The sequence below is a fragment of the Chroicocephalus ridibundus genome, chromosome Z (assembly GCF_963924245.1).
Source record: "Chroicocephalus ridibundus chromosome Z, bChrRid1.1, whole genome shotgun sequence".
Classification (NCBI taxonomy): domain Eukaryota; kingdom Metazoa; phylum Chordata; class Aves; order Charadriiformes; family Laridae; genus Chroicocephalus; species Chroicocephalus ridibundus.
In genome coordinates this window covers 3,299,929-3,324,469 of record NC_086316.1, presented here as the reverse complement: position 1 = coordinate 3,324,469, position 24,541 = coordinate 3,299,929, and positions in this window count along the sequence as shown.

Below are 24,541 nucleotides of genomic sequence, written 5' to 3'. Positions count from 1 at the left end.
CCAGGAGCTGCCGAGGTTGTATATGGGTAGAAGGATCATTAGTCTAGATCGGGAAGGAGGGTGGTTTCTGACGTGAGCGGGCAGGAGACACCATGTGGCACACTGCATTTACATACATGACTTTTTCCCTTCCCCCAGCCACCACTCCTTGTGTCAGAACAGCAGAAGTTTCAAAATATAACCCTCAATTTACACATTATGCTTGCGCACAGGCTGTGATACTTACGGAGTCGGTCCCTTACTGAAATCTGGATCCAAGTGTGATGCATCAAGCTTACATGAAATGGCTCTGGGCTGGATTTTTTCCCCATTTTTTTCCTTGGCAAGAAACAAGCGCAGTCAGCTGTTCACAGTACCTTCATCCATTTGATTACAGAGTCAGGTATGTCATTTTCACCAACAACAAAGTGTGCGATGGGCATTGGTATTCAGAAACCATCTGTGCCACCAGCAAAGGTTCAGCAGAGGGCATCCAAATTACCACGAGTTGGAGTCTTGGTTCCTTTTATGTAGAACAGGGCAGGTCATATTGATACCAGACACACACACGTACAGTTCCCCACAGGACCAGACAAAGAGCCAAACATTTAAATTATTTACAAAACCAGCAATTCTCTATTCTCGCCTTAAAGATTTGAGGGGATGTGGGAATGCGCTCGCCAACTGTGCGACAGTCGTGCCTCCTGTGTCTCCGGGATGGGTCCTGTTCAAACCCTCAAAGCAAACTCCCGTCCCTTATGCTGAAGGTCAGGGTTGACAAACATGCCAACGCAGTCGCGCTTGAAGACGTCTGCTACGAGGCGGTTAATTTCTATTAAACTTTATAAAAATTTATTATTCTTTGTGATTAAGTGTATCATCAGTCTACTTTTTTTTTTATGAGTTAAATTTAAAGACTTGGGTATGGTGTAAGCAGAGTTTTGGTATAGCAGTACATCCTCCCAAGAATTATTCTCATTAAAAATATTTTTAATCTTACAGTACTGTGCTATAAATGATTTTGAAATGTTTATGATTTTAAAATGAGCAATTCCCTGTCTGTTGACTGCAGAGTTACACTGCTGTGTTTCTGGTTGGAGTTTAAAAACAAAACAGTTACTGATTATCCAACTTCTCCCACTAATTCTTTGAAGTGTCAGAGTGTGTAGGGTTTTCTCTTAACATTGTAAGTGAAAATGCAGCCTTTTTGACAGGAATTGAAAATACCCCTAGTGTATTACAAAATAGATGTTGGATGCATTATTACTCCATGGCCAAAATTTCTAAGGGAAACGTAGTATATATGTAAGATTAGTCATCCCCTTAAAGTGGCCTGGGTTGCAATGTGGTATCCCCTGGAGAGTCTGGATCAATCAACTTTAATTATCAGTTGTCAGTTCGTCAGTTAGCCTTGAAGAGAAACTTAAACCTCCGCTCTCATCAACATTTTCCTCTGACGTTAGCATTAGCATCTAACAGTTCTCATGATCCTCATGAAATGGGATTTCAATTGTAACCTCATTATCTGCCAGTACATGATACTAGAAATGAAAATAGAACCAGAAGATGATATCTAAAAATTGCAGAGAAAGTAAAAACTCCAAAGAAACCCAAATTCTGCAAGTATGTTGCAGATCATTTAATTAACTCTGAATAAGAAAACTGTTTCTTTTTGAAGCCAAGTGGTGTTAACGAGTAATATCAGGAGCAAAAGGTATTCATTTTTTGAAAAGTCCCAGGTAGACAATCTGTGTTTTCTTAGCAGTATACACATAAGTAAGGGAAAGTAGGCCAGTTAATAGACCTAACTTATGAAGACAGAGCAATTTTGAAATGGTAGAACTGCCCTCAACGCGCTTCTTTTGAGTTCTGCTATTGATCTCTCTAAAGAGGGAAAGACTTTTGAGGCATTTATAGCATATATAAAGCTGCTAAGCCAGTTTGTAAGGCTTGTGGATCCTTATTTTAAACAAGGTTATAATTACAATCAGGGATGGAAGAAAAAGAAAAGAAAGAATATTAAGAAAAAGAATACTGAAACTTCCTAACTAAAATTTGTGGGAGGAGGGGAAAGGCTAGAGAAAAGTGTGAACAAATAGCTAGAGTTTCATACGAATAAAATATTCATAAGAATAAAAATAGACTAGATTTGGAAAGGAAATAAGAAAGTGCCATACTGGACTGCAAATGTCAAACGTGTAGGAGTATGCCAGACAAAGCAAAAGCTGAGACTTCAGAGGAGTCTGGAGGCTGTAGATGAAATGTGTTTTCAAGAAGCAGCATGAAGAACTGCACCCAGAGCAGAGAGACCTGTGTTCGTGCAGAGCCACGAGATCCACACAAAACAGGAGCGTTTTGCAAAAGCTTTTCAGATATGTATTTTACATGCCTGAAAAGAAACTATCCGTACCTGAAGGAATACATAGCCAGTAAAAAAGCCAGTAACTTCAATGCAGATGAAGGAGAATTCTTTGTGGGAATTGTCCAAAGATCAGTTAGGAGTGCTAACCTGAATTTGAATATCACCCTTATTATTTATAGGTTGGGTATTGATATAGAACTTAATTTTGTAACTGAAGATTAAATAAAAGGTTGTTAAAGAAAGGACGTGTTGAATGCAAATAAATGAATTTAAAGTCACACAATAGGAAAATTTGGACGCATAGATGCATCAAAACCGTATATAAAAATTTACAAGTCTTGAAAAGATAATTTTGCACTGTTTCATGAAACAGAGTACTTGAATACAGGGAAGCTGGACACTAGATTTTCCTGGGAGTCAGTAACTCTTACTGCAGAGTTTGGGGAGCTGGCTGTATCTCAAAGAGAAAGAAGGTGTAGGCATGGGAAAGGATAAGCTAATTTTGCAGCAGGAAGAGAAATCTATTTTAATATTACCAAGAGTCTTTACCTTAATTTCTTGATTGCATGACAAAGAAAAGGTAAAACAATGACTAGCGCATGATTTATATGCAATGTATGTAGATATTTTAGCACTAAGCCTGAAAATTCTTGTAGCATTATATATGTTGGGATCATTGAATGTTGGTTCTGGAATATAATTGATGAAATTAAAAAATACCTCATTAGAGAATTAAGGTGTCAAATACGTTTTCATAGATGTCAAACTGATATTAGATAGTCTTGCATACCACCTACAGTATTAAGACCTGATAAGCTACAGCTTTTGGTTTACTGTGATTTTAAGTATTTTGTAAGAAGGTATTTATTTCAAGCTTGTTAGTTAGAGTTCAGATTATCCACTGCCTAATGGTGCTGTGGAAAATGGTGACAGTTACTTGTGAAGGTCCAACAGAGCCAGATTTGTATTTCGTCTTAAGGAATAGTGGGGAAGCACTATTTATAGGACCATCAACTCCATTTTGGATAAGTGAAAAGCTTTGAATGTAGCTCCTTGGCCAATTTTTAAAAATACAAGTATTTTAGAGTATTTCACTATGAAAAATGTAAGGCTTTGTCCTCACAGGACAAGACTTAGAGCCTTTGCAACTGTGAATTGTAGAAGAGCGTACAAAGGAGGAGGAAGAAGTTAGTGTGTCTCATAAAGTTGCTGCTTCTTCCTCAAAAGGGATAGTAAAACAAAAAAAGTCACCTGTAAGTGAAGTAGCTGATATTTACAGCTTCTTCTACAGAAAAAAGGGAGAAAAGAGTTTGATACTGGACCTGTTGAGTTCTGGAGATACAACCAGTCAGGGAAAAGTTGCTAATTGATACAACAATCTTGCATTTGAGTCAAATCTACTTAGCAATGGAAAAATACGTGAAATAGAACTGACCAGTGGTATGACACGTAAGTGCTAACTTGATGAAATAAAGGCAACATAAATCAATAACGATGAAAAATTTGGCTTGGAAGGGACTGCTGGCAGCTATTCAGTCCAACCTCCTTTTCTGCTTCAACAGTAGATCAGGTTGCTCAGGGCTTTGTCCACTTTTGAATATGTCCAGGGATAAGGATGCTGCAGCCACCCTGGGCAACCTGTTCCAGTGCTGGACCACTCACGTGGGGAAGAATTTTTGTCCCGATGTACAATTTGAATTCCTTCTGCTGTAACTTGTGTTTGTTGCCTCCTGTTCTTTTTTCTGTGCACTTCGGAGAAGCATCTGTCTCCATCTTCTCTGTAACTCCACTTTTGGTTGTGGAAGACTGCAGTCAGATGCCCCTCATGCCTTCTCTTCTCCAGGCTAAGCAATTCCAGTTCCTTTAGCCTCTACTCATGGTCGTTGTGCTCCAGACCTCTGTTTTAGTGGCCCTTCCCCCTCTAGACTTTCTCCAATATGTGGGTCTCTATCTTGCAGTTGGAGGTGTGAAAGATGATGCAACATTTCAGATGCAGCCTGATCAGCTCATCCCTCCGTCTTGGTAATACAGCCCAACGCGTGGTCTCGTCTGCCACTACAGCAGATTGATGGCTTGATGCAGCTTGCTCAGGTTCTTTTCAAATCACTTTGCTTTGTGTCTGGCAGTTTGAATTTTCCATTGCTTTAAAAAAGTGGAATGAAGTTCTTTGACCTTGTTGAAGTGAAGTTCTTCAATCGAAATCACTGTGGTTTCCAGCGCTGGCCATTTAAAATCAGTTCACAGGACATTTATTTTTACATGACTTGTCATAAAAGTGGTGTTGTAAAATCAAAGAAGACTCAGACACATAATGAGGTATAGAAGCAAGGTTTTGTGAGACACTCAGGGTTTTCTGTATGAATATTGCAGGTGTTATAGATGGCTTTGCTAGTGTTTTGTACTTCTGACAATATGGGTCAGGTAAAAGATATTTTTTTCATTACACAAAGTCTGCGTTAGGTAACTTCTGCAAGTATCTACTTTTTCAATGCAGACAAACAACATCTGAGAAAATACTGGTTAGTTCACTGGTTACAAAGAGAATAAAATTGTACAGAGTTGTACAAGAGATAACCTTTACTGGACTTCAGAAAGGGTGTGGGGCCACAACCAGAAGGAGGGCCGGTACAATGGGAATTAGTAGTGTTACAGCCTTTGACCTGCACCTGCAAAGAACTTTTACTTGGACCATCCTGCAAATGACCTGGTGTGAGATTCACAAAATCACAGCATACCTCAAGTTGGAAGGAACGCATCAGGATCATCAAGCCCAACTCCCTGCTCCTCATGGGACTACCTAAAACTAAACCGTATGACTAAGAGCATCATCATCCAGATGCTCCTTGAAGCTGAAAGGATGGGTGGCAGCTGTTGAAATCGTGTTCCTTTAGCTTTCGGTAGCAGAGCTCTGAAAATTTCTCACTAGTTGTGTCCACAATACTCTTCAATCCTGTGCCTGATCAAGGGCTTGTTTTCATGTAAGATGGGGACAGAACAAATTTGGACTTGTCATGGGTAGAGTACAGAGTGGATTTAGCGTTAAACTACTTGCACCTTCAAGCAGAAATTTGGCAAACATAGGCTGTTCTATAATGGGTACTTCTATTCTAAATAAATAATATTCTGCTTTCTGAAAGCTGGATTGTCTTGCCTCCACTGAGAAAGCATGTGTTTGTGCTTTGGATTCATCTCACCTAACTTCAAATCAGTCAACCAGCTACAGATCAGGTGATTAACAGCCAAGCTATTGACTTGCCTTTACAAGTAACGGAGTAAGATATATTTTAACCCAATCTTAAAATGAAGAGCTGCAGTGCCTCTCTTCCTGCTGATATCTGCCCCTCACCACTGATGGTGTTGGGTGCCTATGGCAGCTAACTGGGGCTGCATACTTAATGTTCAGGTGACTGAAGCTGGGTGCACTGAGTCCCACTCTGAGATAATGTCTGCTCTCCCAAATACCGGGCAAAACAGCTATGCTGATGTTCCTTGGTCAAGAAGTTGGTTGGGGGAGGGTGGAGAGGTTGGTTCCTGGCATGAGAAACCTGTTGAAAGGCCAAGATGCAATGACCACAAGAGGTCCAAGCAGAAGCATGTTCCCCAGAGCAGAAACTGTTTTCCCACCAGCTCCATTTAGCAGCTCATTAAAAAGGACAAAATTCAGCTTCTTGCCCGTTTGTAACAACCATGTAGTAAGTACGACTGGGCGGGCTCCCAGCCTTCCCTCCACCTGTATTTCAGCTCTTTGCAAGAGTAAACTTGCTCAAAAATAGGTTATGTCATTGTACGGGTCCGCAGTACCACAGCTTCCCAGATGCAGATAGTCTACGTACATGTCACTCTCAGCGCCTCACTCCTCACATTTTCCCTGTAATTTTTTTTTCATGTGGTAGTTGGAAGTAACTAGAACATTGTCTGAGGGTGTTTCTCTTTCTGTTGCTGTTCCTGGATATTTCACATCTCAAGTCCTTGATGCATCATTTAAAACATACACCAACCGCTTTTGGGTAAGCTCCTGGGTTTAAAAGTAAATTACAGTAAATCACAAATAATTGGTATTCAGCACTCAAATAGCAATTTCACACTATGGCTTATCCCTGTGACACTTCTCCCTAAGGGTCTTGAGTACCTCAGAATATTTATCCCATCAAGTTAATGCAAACTATTTAAAATTACTCCATTTGTAGCTATTATTAAGTGTTGTGACATGCTATGATTTTTCTCTGCAATTTTTTTCTTTTAATATTTCCCATGGGAACTAAACAGTCAGAAGTCCCTTCGAGCTTAAGAAAGGGTGGATTTTAATGAACTGCCCAGAGAATGGCTGTTTGTGCTCAAGTGGAGTTAATAGGTTTCAACAGCAACCCCACAATGGCCTGAAACAATGAGGTGTTTGAGTCTAAATGGATTTTACAGTATCGTACATGAATGTGATTTTAAAATTCATATAAAAACTTTCCCATACCATGGTTGTGCATATTTCATGCGTATTTTAGTATTGCATCTTTCGCTTCAGTACGCTGTTTCTGGCAGAGATGAAGCACTTGCTGGAGCCATAGGTACTGGCGATTACTACTGGCACAGTAATTAAAAAAATGGAGTAACGAACATACATACAGTTCCTGATTTTAGTGCATGGCCATCATAAATACTATGATGGTAAAGGAAAGGATGTGTTGGTAGGCATTGTAATTACCTTTTCTCTTTTTTTGTTTGTTTTGTTTTCTTTGGTTATTTATTTATTTATTTATTTATTTATTTATTTATTTAAAGATTGTTTTTTTCATCCCGATATGAAACAGGCATCAACACAAATTTGGTTTCTGGGAAGATAAATGTAAAGAGCATACCCTCATATCCACCTGCACGCGTGTCTACTGCCAACCCCACCCCATCCCCAAACCTGAGCCTTGCTTTATCTTGAAAGTACTTTTTTTGGCTAAAATCGCCATTCTTTCAGATTCATCTGGAACACAAAGCCTGAATACTATCTATCTGCTGAGATTTCCAGAGGGTGTTGCTTCTTTCATGCTTTTTATTTTTCTGGGACCTTGCCTAGCACGAGGTTACACGTGCAGAACATCTAAACATCGAGCAAACAAACCGTTACGAGGACAATTTCTTTGTCACTTGCTTCCATTTTCTGATCAATTTATACAACCTATGAATTTGCCTACCTGCAACCTTATTTTACATACTCTTATTTTTTTTTTCTTTTACCTGGGTTAGACAATGATGAACGACTCCTTCACTCAGCATAGCTCCCTAACTGTGTTACGTCTTACATCTTTTCTTTTTTCTATGAATTATGGTAAATGGCTCTTAACAAAGTTAACAGTGACACAGTGTGTCAGCTTTGGCTGCGGGATTATTTTGCACAGGCTAAGCGTCACTATTAAAGCGGATGGCTTACAAAAAAAGAAGTCATTGTCCCATTATTTCTGTATTTCGTCCCTGTCTGAGTCGTCATCGCTCTTGGTAAACAAAGGAGGGTTCACCGCGGCGTGGGCTCTCTGCGAACGGCCGTGCTTTCTGACAGCTCTGGAGATGAAAGGTCCCCACTGGCACTTACTGTAGCTGCGCTTGACGGAATCCCGCGACCGTTTTCCTTTGCCGCTCGGCGGGACGGTGGCTGGGTACCTCGTGTCTCCAGCCCGCATCACCAGGGAGCTCTGGCCTCCTTCCAGCATCTCCAGCATCTGCATAATGTTCCGCGGCAGGAGTTTGCCTTTTATCTACAGCTCAGGCACTTTCTTCTTGCTACCCTACAAGATTATCTCCTACCACTGGCGACAGACCTCGAATCTCTTTTCCTCAGATTAAAGTCTGTAAAGGGATTTGTTTCAGAACGTTGCTGCCTGTTTGATTGCAGTAACTCTCATGCTCTTCGCCAGCAGGAGAAATGGATTGAGAACCGGGTTTGCAAAATGTCTGGTGGTAAAGATGGTGGCTGGTTGGGATCTCTGCTGGTTGCGAATACGCATTTTCATATTTAATTCGTGTTTTGATTCCTGAAACCTTCGCTAATGCTGTAGGCAAAATGCGTTTGCAAAAAATGTAAGCTGCCTCCGGTGGCCCGGGAATATCTTGTGGTTTTCACGTTTTTCAGGTGCTTTTTCACAGACATGCGTGGACAGGGTGTCAGTGGACAGGATGGAACACTGGTACCTCGACCTCGCCTTTAAGAGGTTCATTGCAGATATCATCATGCCACATACTTAAGCCTGACCAGCATGCATATAGCGCATGTGTTTATTTCCGTAGGAAACGAGAAACTTAAAATGCAACAACTAGATTAATTTCTTAAGCCCTATAGTAGTTGTTTGGAAGAGACGTGATGTTTTCCATACTGTGACCCACAGGAGAAGGTTTTCTTCTCTGAGTTGACACTAAATAGGGGTAGAATTTTGCTGGTTATTTTGTGTTTGCTTTTAAATTTTATTTTTCAAGTGAACATGATTTGGTTTTTTTTTTTTTTTAGTTATTTAAATCTGTGTTCTGAATTTTAATTCTTCAAACACTGAAAAGGAAAGGTATTTTATATTTCAAGGAGATTTTTCCTTCTAGAGAACTGGTTCTACTTTGATTTATGCCACTAAAATTGGGAATAGTAGAGAAGAATGCAAGCGTAGCTGTGTGCAGAAAATTAAAACAAAAAAAAACCATGACAAAAAACTGTCAGCCTCATGTAAGGAGATGGACTGGGTAGCCAGAACATAAAAAAAAAAATAAAACCTGTTTCTAAAATCTATTATCCATTTGGACTGCTCTTCCCCCAAAGAGTGTTACTCTTTCAAGTTTTGAAAAGAAGCCAGTGACAGTATTTCCAGTAAGGGTACTTTGCCGTGCTGCTAAGTAAGCAAGTACAAAGGAAAAACACTATCTTTATATTTGTCTCTATGTGTTGGGTTTTTTTTCCAGTCTTGATTACAGTGGGACCATTCATACATTTAGGGACAGAACTGAATCAGGACTCCAGTTTATTTGTTAATGTTTGCAAATCAAACAAAAGTATTTCATATATAACTTCTACTATGGAAAATAGCACTTCAACCCTTCCGTTTATGTCTAGGTCATTTATTGAAGTAAACGTGAGCTTCCGTTAGCTCAGACAAGCCAGCTGATGTTCGTGTTCTTTGAAACCCAGGCTGCACCGTGACAAGTTGCTTCGTATTCCCCCGGCGCTTCCTTTCAGTCAGGGAAGGCTGAAAGCCTGGAGAACAGGCTTCGCTTTGCCGCAGGCAGCTGGGAGCGTGGCTCCGTGTCTGTTTTATCCGGCCATAAAGTGGGTCTTATTTTTGCTGTCACAAAAAACGATTTCCAGCTGAGGGAGGCTTTGCACAGCCCCTGACCCTGTCTCCTGGTTCGAATCCCTGGTGTGACACAGGGTATAACCGGGCACAGACACCGAGTCAGCTCTGAGCATCCTCCAAGGTCAGCTGCCAGCAGAGCGCTCCGTTCCCACGTTCAACTAGTGGACGAGAGAGGTTGCCACATCGAGCTCACGGATCACGCAGGTTTATTTTGCAATAATATCACCTTTTTTTTTTTTTTTTTTTTTTTAATCCCTCAGGGACCTATAAGCGTTCATTATCTCTTCTTGACTCATAATTCATAACAGGCTTTCAGAAGATCAGACCTACAAGGAAGCTTTTAGTTCCTTCTTGAGTTTGATTGTATTATAGTTTGAGATCAATGATGTGATCTTGCTTTGAGCTCTTGCAGTAAATAAACCTGAAAAAAAAAATAATCTCACTATAATTAGGTTTTCCCTTACCCATAACATCGGCTGCAGGATTAGGGCTCAATCTAGCAATTTATTGAGTACTTATGCAAGTTGGTGAGCACTCTGAGCTCCCACAGATGTCAGCTGGATTTGAATACTGATGGCTGAATTGAGTGCCACAGGAATATTAAAAGTAAGGTTTATAAATCACTCTTTCCCCTTATAGTGGTTATTGCCACTTATGGCACTGAGTATTTCTTTAACCTGAAATTGCCACTGAACACACAAATAGATTTAGATCTGGCATTATGTTAATAAAGAGCACCTATTTTATGAAAAGCCTTGTAAAGCATCTATACAGCTCTGTTTAGATGGACAAACAAAAGAATTAGATAACCTGTTCCTTAATTTTGGAATAAACCTCCCCTCTCTCAAAATTAACGGAGAAAACACTTTTATAACTTGTCATGGGCATCATGAGGAAAGTTTATTTTTTGTCTTTTGTTTTTAGGGTCCGTTATGAAGGAAATAAGTGTTACTGGTAAAAAATGTTAAGTATACTAGAACATAGATTATACCTATATTTATATGCACATATTATTTTATGTTAAGGATTAAAAGCAGCGACTCCACAATATTTTAGTGACATTAATACACTCTTTTTTTGAAAAGGTGTTTTGATTTTAAATTTTCAATTGGTTGAGCTAAGACGTGCTAATTATATTCCACAGCACGACAATAAGAAAAATATAAATTTTGAACCTGAATCCTAAAGAGACTATGTGTAAACACCTAATGCGGTGTTTGACATATTTACTTTTAAGCGGTGACTGCAGCTAGAATATTTTGGGGATTGTTTGGTTCTTCATCCCAGAAAGGAGAGACAGGAAAGGAGCAAAAGGAGGGAATATTTGACAGTCTGCTCATCGTAGTTTATTTTAGTGAAGCTTGAAAGGTGAGACTCCTGGAGTATTTTATTAGCTGCAGAGATAAACAACCTCTGGCAGAGGTGAACTGGCAGAAACCGGAGGGGCTAAGCAACAAGAGAGAAGAGAAATTGTCTCAAACTTTGGTATTGCAGAATTCCAAGCGCGACACTCCCAAGAGCGGGGGAGAGCATCCCCTCCCATCGCCCCCTCCCCACCCACCGCCGGTCGACAGCGCTCCCGTACATCTGATTCATGAATTATGAGCTGAAATGTTTTGGGCCGTAACTCTTTAGCAGATGCAAATTAGCCGAGTGTCATCATGGAGGATCATTCTTAGGATCCGGCCTTTTGTCTGCTTGCTTGCTCTGTAGCTAGACTTCAGTGAACAACGCAAAAAACGAATAAACAACCAACCCACAAACAAGCCCCGAAATCAACCAGCACCCCACAAAAACCTGCCCGCCCCCCCACAGGTCCCAAACAAATATTTATGTGCATGTTAAAACACATTGTACTCTCCTTTTATATTTTTTTTCTGTAGATGCTGTGAGGCTTGCTGGCAAGAGACTGAGAAAAGCCAGAACCAGTCGCGTGCATGAATAGTTACAGGAACTCCATCCTCGCACGTACTCATCTGGAAAGTGCTTGCTTATGCAGGGGAAAGCAGAAGGCAGTTGAACAACCTCATCAGCAAAGCCTGATCAATATAAGTATGTGATAAATTCACAGAACAAGTAATTAAAAAGAGCAAATATGAATAATGAGCATAGCTGTGGACAGTTCATTGAACCCGCAACCATTTTGTTGGTTTTTTTTTTGTTGTTATGAAAAGTTGCATGAATTGATTAAATTCTTTCCTCCAATTTTTACAATAATTGGTAAAACGTACTACTCACCCGAACTGATGGAATGTCCCTAAAAGTTACAGCTTGAGGGAAGGCATGCAAAGATTTGATTGATTTCAGTGAGCGCAGGGTTTTGTCTCTAATCAGTTTTCAAGAGACAAGATGACTTGTTACGTGAAATGAAATGAAAAATGAAAGTGTTGAAGTACGTGGAAAACCACTACTGTTTTATAAATATTAGCCTTGCTAACACATGGATGGGAATGATCTATTTTATACAGTCAGCTTTCAAACAAAATGTTGCAAAACAGCGTTCAGGCCTCAGCGGCAGAAGGCGACAACACACTTGCGCTCACAAATCCTCTGATTTACACAGAAGACGTAAAAATTATCTGTACAGGTTGCAAATTTCTCAGTTGACTACGCAGTTTTGCAAATAATAGCCTGTTCTGACCATTCTGACTTGCAGCTCGAAACGCAACCTTTAACTTTTCCGTAAGTCAAGACGCCAGGCCGCTAATTAACGTAACAGGGCTTGTTCCATGAGTTTAAAGAAAACTTCATCAGACCCATCTAACTCAATTTATCAGGTGACTTTTGAGCACGCAGCGATTTCTGACAGCAAATTGGGAAACATCTGTGGGCACAGACTTGGCAAAAAGACTGTTGCTGCCTTCTGTGCGATGATTTTAAGGCTGACAGAGTACTTGTAACACTTGAAGGTTACCCCTACATTAATTGTTTCTTCAACAGGTTCCTCTAACATACTGTAAGTTAATATTCTCGCGGATGGTGCACATATTGATTTATAAATACACTTTTCAGCAGAGCTAATAATCTTATTAGCTTTCGCACAAGATAATCAGCGCTGCAGCAAGTAATTCATGAATTTTATGAGATTGCTGGATTTCGAACTGTCATGGGAGCTGCAGACTGCATGCACTCCGTAATGCATGCATCACCACATGATGACTAATGAGGCAAGGTAAAGAAATCGAAAATTTTTTCATTCCCTCAACATGTAGCCGGTGTGTGATGCCAGATGTAAAATCATTGATGTACTTGCCAAGTTCCCAGGATCATGTCATGATTTATTCAAACTTAGACAATCAGGATTAGGTCAATCTTTTGAAAATGGTCAAATTCAAGGAGACTGGTTAATAGATAAGTAGGAGCATTGCTTATAAATAAAATATTGAATATATATTAAAAATGAAATTATTATTTACAACTTGCCTTTTTTAGGTCACAGTTGTTCTTCTCTGAAGAAACAGCTAATGACTGCAGTTCTTAATCCCCAAACTCCATCAGAATGACTTTATAATGAGACACATAAATTCATAAGAGCTATAATTGAAAGAACCGTGGCATTCTGAGAAAATAATACAAATGCCTCTGCAATGTGCAGTGTATTTTATGGGAAACAACTGTTTGACTATTTGTGAATCTTTCCTTGTGTTCTGCATGCAACACAAACTGACTGATGTATAATAAATATCTGAGGGAGATAACGAGGTACCATATAAAAATACGCAGGTTTACACTTAAGTAATTAAAATGAGTCTGGTAATATGGCTTTCTAGGTTGTTGACACATAGCAAGAAAGATTTAGAATGATTGAGTCTCATGTTTTGAGATATCTGGTAAAGCTCACATTTGATTGTTACTGCATTAAATTTCTTCTCGGAAGATGTATATATTTTCCATCAAGTGTATTTTTAAAGATATGTTTCTCATAAAAATGCTTTTTTTATGACTATGGCCTTTGGAGACAGTACTTACACGAGGACATTCTTGTACCCTACATACAGGCATTTGGCTTGCTGAAATAAGAGCAGAAAAATTTACTGTAATTTACTCTCTTATCTTTTTGTGTGAGATTATGCTTTGACAAATTGCTTGATGGATCATTAACTGGAAAAGACATCTAAGTTGCCATCAGCAATTAAAGCAAATTTAGGATTTTGCTGCAAGTTCCTTCCTTTTCCACCTGCTCCTCTGGAGCAAGAAGCTGTTGAAATACCTTCAAGGTATTTTTGTTGGATGGTTACGAATAAGCATTAAAACTGAGGCTGATCAACTTGAATCACAGAATCTCAGAATGGTTGAGGTAGGAAGGGACCGCTGCAGGTCATCTTGTCCGACGTCCTGCTCAAGCAGGGCCACCTAGAGCCAGTTGCCCAGGACTGTGTCCTGATGGCTTTTGTACATCTCCAAGGACGGAGACTCCACGACCTCCCTTGGCAACCTGTGCCAGTGCTCAGTCACCCTCACAGTGAAACAGTGTTTCCTGATGTTCAGATGGAGCCTCCTGTGTTTCAGTTTGTGCCCGCTGCCTCTGGCCCTGTCACTGGGCACCACCGAAACCACCACCTGGCTCCGTCCTCTGTCCACCCTCCCTTCAGGTATCTACATACATTAAAAAGATTCCCCTGAGCCTTCTCTTCTCCAGGCTGAACAGTCCCAGCTCCCTCAGGCTTTCCTTATAGGAGAGATGCTCCATCATTTAACCATCTTCATGGCCCTTTGCTGGACTCTCTCCAGTCTGTCCCTGCCTCTCCTGCACTGGGGAGCCCAGCACTGGACACGGGACTCCAGGGGTGGCCTCACCAGTGCTGAGCGGAGGGGAAGGATCACCTGCCCCGACCTCCTGGCAGTGCTTTTCCTGGTGCAGCCCAGGATGCCATCAGCTGCCTTTGCATCAAGGGCACGTTTCTGGTTCACATACGTTGCACCTTTGGAGCTGTAATAACACTGAACCAAAATACCAGAGAATATGGCTTTAATGAAACTCATGCTAAAAGCATGATAGTAAGTAATATTCAGTTGTAATATCTCCACAAATAAAACTTAGTTTTGGGTCTCTGGTTGTTTCGGGTGGAGTTCAGCTGCTTTCCCACATTCAGGCTGCCCGCTATGTGTGAGGAGACTCCTCAGCTGTTTGCCCTTGATGTTTCAAAGGCCCCAACTGCTGCTGTTCGTTCTTCCTTCTGACACTGTCAAATAAGATTTGTTCACTTCTGTGAAATTCTTTCATTTCACTAATTTTATACATCTGAATCCACTTACCGTGTCACAACTGAATTCCCAAATGTAGGCGATTGGCTCTGTTTCCTTGCCATATTTAGGCTCATGTAATTAAATTATACATATTTTTTTAAAAAAAATCCTATACTGGCTGTATTATATTTACTTCCTTAACATAGCACAGCTGATACTGGGATCCTTTCATGAAATCTAGAACACAAGCCTACAAGGGGTTGGTTACCACGTTGAAATATTTATAAAATAAATCTATCAAAAAGATGAGAAACAGGAAACTCCACTAATAGTGTTCTTTAAGGAGAAAAACTTACACAGTAGCATTTCATGTGTCAGTTTCTCCGTTTTTTTCTCTTCCATAATGATGTTTGAATACCTTGTCCATCTTCCAAGAAGCCAGAACGAGAGGTTGATCAGTTTCTACAGATTCAATGGCCGGCTGTGAAGAGGGGAAGGGGTTTCATTGACCCTACACTGCTAGATAAACTTAACGCTTACTAGACCTCAGCAAACCCAGTCTCAAGACCCAAATCCACCACAAATCAATTTTTGTCAGCATTTCTGCTTGTTTTTTATAGCGAGAGAGTGAATCGCTGGGACTTTCTCCAAGTTCCGGACTTTCAGGGGAGCCTTTGCTCAGAAGAACTGCTCTCACACCCTTGTCTGTGCTTCTTAAACAAATGTTTCACTTCAGCATCGTCTCTGTAAAAATCCTGCTAAAATCTCATTCTTCAGGAGATGAATAGGCAGAAACACTTAAAGGCTCCAAAGAACTTTGGTTTGCAAAGGTTTTCAGAAATATTAGTTGTTCTGCCAATTGTTATGTCCTATAATTCATTGACTGAGATTAATGTCTGGGAGGATGGTGGGGAGGAGGCGGGTCGCTTTCCTATTCCTAACATAAGAGGTAACTTTTCCTTTTTCAGCCAGATTTTGTTATATAAACAGCAAGAAAAGAAATGGATGTATTACTGTAGAAGAAAGCTGTGCAGATGGAGCGAGATAGATGAGCCAACTTTTGTTTGTATTAAGGGGTGACTGTCCTTTTCAGCTGTGTCTGAATAGTAACTATTACTTTTTTTTCAGAGTTTTGCTGTTTCCCATAGGCTTTGGTCAATTCTTGCCTATTAAACTCGTGCTTATTGAGAATTCTTTTTTATTCACAAACCTTATTTTTCTTTCCTTCCTTTTGATTTCTGTACACCAGATAGAAGCGTTGTCTGGTTTAGTTGGCCAGGTACATGTCGGAAACAACCAAGAGCACAAGAAGTAAAATGATGTTTGTGAAGATCCTACAGCCGTGTGCTTATGCCCTCATTACTAATCAATGATAGAATGGAATGGAATGGAATGGAATGAAATGGAATGGAATAGAATAGAATAGAATAGAATAGAATAGAATAGAATAGAATAGAATAGAATAGAATAGAATAGAATAGAATAGAATAGAATAGAATAGGGAAGGGGAAAATGAGAGGAGAGGAGAGCAGAGAACCAAATTGAATAAAATTTAATCAAATAGAATAGAATAGAATAGAATAGTTCAGCTGGAAGGGACCTACAATGATCATCTCATCCAAGCATCTATGTTATATATAATATATATATATATCATATGTACGTGATATATATAGTCAAGAATGCTTGGCTCTGCAACTAGACAGATTATTTACTTGTAATAATAACTTGAACGGTTCCCTGTGCGAACTTGGAGTCCTTTCATGAGCTCACAGTAGGGTTTGGGCATCTCACAAAACTCAATAATCATGCTCATTCACCTGTAATAAAAAATACCTGCTACATTAATGTGGCATTTTTTGTGACTGGCTGTGATTGTGTGGAGCATTTTATAGCATGAAATATATTTTTGTATAGCTGGTGAAAACTAGAGAAACACTTTATTTGAACTCTTTTTGCTGTTACAGAAATGTTTACTTAACCTTTGCAGTTAATGTCAATGTTTTTATTACATTCTTCAGCTCCCCCTGGTGCCTAGTGAAAATTCTTGATTTCCTTCACTAAAGAAATTGTGTGAGAAATGATGGATAGGGCAGCTGACCTGCAGGGTTTCCCCCTGCCCAGTGATAGACAAGCAGACCCCAGTTTTCAACCTTTCATATAAATAGTACAGTCTGCAATGGACTGGAGTGGCTTTCTGCTGCTTTTGTTTAACTGCCTGGCCCATCCCTCATGTAAAAGCTGTTTTCCCCATGCTCCGGTCTGTCACTCTGTCTGATGAAGACTGTTCCAGTCACAAAAGGCACATAAGTAGAGCGCTAATTGAGGAAGAATTAGAAAAGCTATCATTTAAAAGACCTGACCCAAAGTAAATGGAAAGATGGGCTTCAGTTTAAAAAAATGAACCTCTCCCTTCTCTCTTCCTTCACACAGCACGTTCTCCCCAAACCTCATCTTTGGGTTTATTTGTAGTTTTCTATTTGTAGGTTTTCTTTTTTTGTAACTTCCTATTTTTTTAAAGAAAAAAAAAACAACAACCAAGAAGTGTGTTTTCTGGTTACATAGAGAATCTAACTGTAATAGTTAAAATAGGATGAATAGTTAAGAACAAAAAAAAAGAGGACAGAGGCTTGATGACTCTGTAGACTCCTAGCCTGATAGTGAGTATTTCAAGCTACTATTTCAAGACCTACTTACTACCGTCCATAGTTCGTTACTTTTTAGTGGCTTTATGAATTGCTTATCGATTTAGGTTCCTGTTTGTATATCAGTGTTAAAAGGTAAAACTGTATCACCATCACAGTTGGCAGGCGTCGCTGGCGTCTCTTCAAAGCTATTGATTAACTGCAGAAGGGGTTCTAATTTAGCCTGAAATGAATCCTGGGCTGCTACATTTGTTCCCCTGTGTTCACAGCCTGTGCTTTGACTTGCGTTTCGTACCATCTTCATACCTTTTCTCTGGATAAAGATATGCAGTCAGGCTGGCGTGTTTTATAAAGCACAAATATCGCTAAAGTAAGGGAAGAGGTAGAACTTACTTTGTATTCTACTTCAATGCACGACGTTGTAAAGCATCACCTGCGATCCTAAGTCATGTTTGGTTTTGTATATACAAGTATTTATAGAAGTGGTTTTTTATAGCTTAGAAATTGGCTTTGGAAGAGTTGATGTAACACCTGTCCTGCTAACCTCACGTACAGACAGCGTTCCCATAAGCACATACGAAGTTTAAATTCGCAACACCTTTCAAAACTTAGGAATTTGCACTTACCTTTATTTTTAATGTGAAGAAATTTTTTAAAACCTATATACCATGCATTTCTAGAAGACTCATAACAAGAAGATAAAACTGAGTAAGATATACAGTTTTCTATCAGAGATAGACTTCTACTGTGCAGTCTGTGGTTTTTCTACTCAATCCTTAAGAAATGGAGACTGATGTTTTTACATGTCTCCTGCTAAAAACTATATCTTATTAATTTTCCTTTGGGGTAGAATTCACACCTGCACAGAGTGTACAAAACAGAATTACTGACTAATGCTGTTAATTATATCTCTATGTACAAACAGAGGTTGCGTGAATTCAGCAGCAAAAGAAAGTTCAATAATCGTTCATAATGACTGAAAGATATTTTAAAAGACCGGAACGTTTTTGCAGATTAACTGAAGCTGGTAGGCAGTTCAAACGATTTTATTATTTGTATGTCAACTTCATGCATTTCTGAACATTTATTCCTTTTCGTATTCCTAGTATAAACTTTTGGCACTTTTCCATAGAGAAGGAGAATGCATACTTGCTTGGGAAATTTCTCATCTGAGGAACATCCTCTGTGGACATCCTTTTCAGAGATTCAGATAGCATCAACAAGGGAATCAAGGAAGATAAAATTCAGAAGACAGACTTTTCTTAACTCATTGCTGAGATGCATACACGCACGTAACCAAATGTGTTCTGCACTCTTCCAACTGAGACAGTAAAAATGAGCAATAGTCTTTCTGGGCTTTATGTATCGAAATAGTAAGAAGTAGACTCAAGCCTCAAAAAGCATCCAGAAAATTGCATAGTTCAAAGGATAATGATACGGCTTTACCTAGAAAAAAGGGTGATTAGGATTTTATGAGAACTCTTAACATTCAAACTTATTCACTTTGGCCTCTAACATTTAAAAATCAAAATTCATCTCTTTTAATAATTTTTATAGAGTGTCTGCCCACTCTTTGAGGCCAATATGCAGAAGAAATAATTACAAAAACTGTTCTCATATCTGTCTGAATTTGTTCATCAGACTGGTTTGCCAAGTGTTCATGCAGAGTTTCCACTGCGATATTGACATGAGAGACACAAATTCAGAGAAAAATTCAACCTGAAGGTTTCTTACTTGCTTGAACCGTCCATCCATTTTCAGCATTGTTCACTGAGCTGAGTTTGTGATCTTAGATTTCTGAATACATGTCATGCAACATAACGACTTACAGGTGAGTTGTGTACAGCAGAAGGCCAATAGTTTAAAATAACACACTCAAGGACCCTCTTAATTAAATGCTTCTTCATAATTTTTCGAAAGTTTGGCATCAAGGCACCAAATGCCTTGCCACCCAAGGCAACAAAAAACCCAACTAAAAAACCAAGAAACCCCTGTCCCTTTTCCCCTCAGGTAGTGTACCTCTGAAACAGACATCAGAATTCAAAATGTTTAATCCAGTCAAGGACCAAATGCATTTTGTGACAGAAATCTGCGTGGTTTCACCCACATATCTTTAGTTGTTGAGTGTTTAAATTACTTGCTAATTAAGTTCTATTTTTTAGATGGCTAAATAAAATTTATTTGTATTATAGTGAATGCGATGTTTGGCATTTTAGACCACTGCGTTTAATCAATATCTTTAATGCTTACAAGCACGAGTAAGAGGAATAGTATGATAAACATGTTGCTGGTGCTGTAGGGAACATTTAAAATGTCTAAATAGTAATCAATACTAAGAAATTAGGTATTGACTAAAATACTTTCATAATAAGTAATTATTGTTTTGCTCTTTTGAAAATTAGATATTTTCACTGTGGGAATAAAGAGTAAATATACGGCCATGAAATTAGGCTGTGACCTTTTGATGCAACTTTCTCCTTTCTATGAACTCAGTAGGTTTAAATATGGTTGCACAGCTGTATTATGCTCTAAACATCAATTTTTTAATTATTATAAGGTCAAGATTATAACGTATGAGATTAGCACAACCCTTTGGCCCACGTCTGTTTTTTTGTTACAGGACCTTCAGCTTTTTCAGGTTATGCTCCCAATGCTTCGCAACGTGGCTCCATTTCTGGTCAGCGTTTCCCAAAGTATTCAATAGTTGTCCAAATACTCTTTTAATAATATCTTTAGTGAAAACTTCCATGGACCTCAGAAGGAGCAGAGTCCGGTCAGCAATGAATTGCCTCTGGGCATCACCATTACTATTTTGGGTGTTCTGGCCACTGATTTTGTCCATGGTGCACGACAGATGTTTCAGCCTGGAAGCTTGCAGCATGCAAGCTTACAGTGTTTTCTGGTTTTATGTTGCTACTTTTTTAGTTCTCATAGTCGAAGTGAGAACTTTTTGGCAAAAAAACCCACCAAAAAACCACAACAAAGCAAATGAAAACAAACAAACAAGCAAACAAAAAAAAAACAAACAAAAAAATCCAAACCACCCAATTTCTATATTAAACTATGGATCTTTTACACACAAAAAAAATTAGCCCGAGGAATGCGGGGAATTACTTTGGATATTATCTTTGTCTCTTTTCATTAGTTTGTCAGTGGTAAGGGTTTATCATATCATGGCAAAATGTTCCATGCACATTGCCAGCAAAGCAGTGAAATTGCTTCTTACAGGTAGCGTGTGCCAACACCTCAGAAACAATCCTGGAATGCGCCCTTTGAGGGTATGTTTCTACTGAGTGCTGCATCACCGGGTCATTTGGGCAAGGAAACAGGCACCACACACAGCGCGTGGCAACAGGGAGGCTGCACCCTTCGACCTTGCCAGATACCCAGGCGATATGGAAAATGCAGTGGCAGTGTCTTCAAGAAAAGGTTAAAATATGTTTTTAGCAGAAACGTGCTTTTTCCAGCCATCCAAAATACCTGAAATGAATAGAAGATAAATCCTGTGACAGGAAGTAAGGAAAAAAAAAAAAATTTTTTTTAAACGTTTTTTTTTTTTTTTTTCTTTTTTTCCTTATTGCTCCAGCACAGTGCATATCTCTGGAACCTCTACTGAGTTCTTGTTGGACCTACTGATTGCCATGAATGCAGTATGTGTAGCACAGCGGGTGCTGTGGTCTGAGGACATTCCTGGAGATAACAGCGCCCACCATTTGCACAGGACACAGCCGGGAAAGGACAAGGATGTGCCGAGCGTGGAGCTGACTCCTGCAGCAGCAGCTTTGTATTTTTTTAAGAAGAATCGAGGGAACATGGTAATTTCCTTAAACTCTTAAAACATAGAATAAGCGTGAGGCTAAAGAATTTATTGCTTTTACTGGTTTCAAGCATGAAGATCTATTAGAGCTGCGCCAGCGTATAGATTGAGGTCACCTTCCTTAAATCCATTTTTTTCCCACCAGTTTTCTCAGTCTCGGATCAGAATGCCTCAGTGCAGGACGCATCTGACCGGAAACATATGCATTGTCCTTTAAGTAATACTGAAATTATTGTGACTTTATTGTCACCTATCTAATTAAAGCACTTACGACTTTGTTTTGGATAAAATCCCACACACGAAACTCATAGCTTCTCATTTTTCTGTATGGGGTGCCTCCTGCCAAACACAAATAACTCAGAGAACGTAAATACATGCTGAGTATTTTGCATTCATAAGTAAGTTAAAAATACTCAAAATTACAATTCCTGCTTCAGCGTCACAATTTACTGTCATGTTGCCCAAACCACAACACATGAGAAGATAATAGCTAAATTTCAGCGATGTCTAATGGCTTGCACCAGTAATAATTCTTTATCACTTGCAATGAGCATTTCCATACCCCTTTTTAACAAATTTGACCAAATACGTCAGACTGGTTTGATGTAGTCACAGACAAAATTTTAATGGGCAAAGTGGACGTACTCACCTGAAATATCGCTAATATTGGAGTCAACGGACTTACGCTTTTTTAACAAGGACCTAGTTCCATTAGTTACAGGGTGAAATTTACAGGTGTCTGCCTCATCTTTTCACCATCTATGTAGAGCATCTACAGAGCAAATTAATTTGGTGTACACAGAGCGTGTGCCAAAACGAGCCCAAGCCACTCTTTTACCTCCCCGCTCTCTGCTGTCACCTAACCTAAACCTGAGACCAGGCTGCATTCTTTTAGGTGACCAGACTGTTTTTTTGGCTCTTTGTGAATCTGAGCACTTCTGCATGCCTGAGCGGTGATTTTCTGGAAGTGGTTTGTAACAAGGAAATAAAATAGTTCATACAGGCTTCTGCTTTGCATACTCGTACACGGTATCTACCTCACCACCTCTCTGTAAAAAAAAAAATAATTCTGAACGAGTTACAAAAAGTAAAAAAAAAAAAAAAAAAAAAGGGATCAGCCAAGTAATAATAAGTTAGAGATAGCTTCATTTTACACTCAAGAAGGTGTTTTCTGCTGGAGCGGGGTCCGTTAGCAAGCTCAGTGTTTCGGTTATGCCTCTGTACTGCTTTGAGCCGACCACAGGCACAAGAGCAGCTGCAGCATAATTCAATAAAAAAGCTAATTTGCTGACAGGAGTACACTTGGAAGTGCCTGCTGGATGTTATACCACGGAAGCTGCGCTGTGGTGTATGTACCGAGAATAGCTGTCCACTATTTCATTTTGTTCAATGTAAGCAGAGAAAATGTAAGATATTGTAAGCGTAATATGTTGTAAGACGCAGTATTGCGTTCATGGGAAGCCAGCCTGAGGGACAGCTTCAGCCGCCTGCACCATACCTACCAACCTTCTACGTAGTCCATTTTTGCCTCATCTAACTTGTCTGTTACTTTAGCTATTTGCAGAGTTTACGTTCTGCTTTATTAGTTGTCAATTCAGAATTCATCTTCACTTTTTTTAAGAATGAAAGGCATATAAGGACGCTTTGTTTCTGCACGGATAAGATTATTTGTTATTTAATTCACCGGGAACTGTGTCTTTTTACAGACACAGGTGGCCACGTCATGTAGCATGTGAGACTGCAGCCTTGTCCCCCGTCTGGAAATGCCTTCTAGCCTGTGTACTCTTGAAGAAATACTATCATTTTGTTGTCTCATATTAGCTAGAACAATATTACAACGCTAAAGAATTGACAGTTGCATGTGTTGGGATACAGGTCACAAACTTGCATATTCTGAATGCTTCAAAGCTGAGTTTTAAAATATAAGCTTTTTGGTCGTCTTTTTTTTTTTCCCCCCGTTCAGAAAGAGCATTATTCTAAGATGCTGGGAACAGGATCATCTTCTATGCTTTTTATGGGTCTGAATAGGGATATTTGTATTTCTAACAAAATTCAACCCGTTCAAACTGCTTCTGAGGTAGAATAATCTGATTAAAGTATTTTGCCTGTTGCTTTAACTGCCTGTTTATCACAAACAAGCCCCAAACCTGCACTGAGGAAGCAGAGTGGTGCGTGCATGGGAGATGCAATTCCTGAGCATCAACATCCAGAGGACACTGGGCAGATGCTGACAGAGACGCTTGTTTTTGTCTGCGCTCTGGGTATGGTTGTAGCTGTCAAGCCAAGTCTGATGGCACCGAACCAAACTTACTCTTTCTGTTCAGGCCTGAAACCCTTTCTCTGGAAGGGAGGAAAGAGATTAAACTTTATTCGTTCATAAAAGGTGGCTTTCTGGTGGCTGTAAAAGAATCTGAAAGAAATATGACCTTAGCAACTAGCTTGGATGTCGGTAATCCAGTATAAGGCAAACTGTTTTCTATACAGTTTCCAGCAGTCCAATTTTATCAGGGAAGGATGCATTGAAAACCAATATCAACCTGTCATGGTTATCAACCTGATCTTGGCTAAGTAAATGAAACCCTCTTTGTGTCACTTGATTTGTGTGAGCTGAAGTGCTTTGCATGGAGAATTGTTTTCGGTTAGTGGTAATTTTGACTTGCAGAATTGCTGAGCCCTGGACATTCAGTGACTGATCTGCCCTACACAACGTTATTGAAGAAAGTCGTGTTGCATACTCATCTAAATTTTCCAGGTTAATCTTGGCGCTACATATCAATCACCTGATCTGCAGATGTTGTACGACAGCTGGAGCAATGGGTTTAGAGTAAGGCGTTCCTCCTCCTCCTTTTTTTTTTTTTTACCCCCTATCACCGGACCATTAAATGGCCTTCAACTAGCCCCAATACTGCACCATACAGTCCTCTAAAAATGAGGTGCTTTCCAGCCTCACAGAAGTACCAATGTAGCCTGCAAGGTATTCTGGTGCCCTCTCAGTAAAGGTATGGCTTTTCCTCCCCTACTTCTCTCCATCTGAGACATGGGAAATGCTTCCTCAATTAAAGAGTTAAGGCAAACAGGGAAAGAAAATATTTGCAAGTTTCAGTAGCCCCTAGTAGTCAGTTCAAATTGCTTAGTTGCAGGAAACTAAACTTTTTCTTGACTTTGGGGATATGGAGAAAGCCAGAAACTTGAAACATTATTTTCGCAAAATTTCATAAAGAAAAATGGGTTACACCAG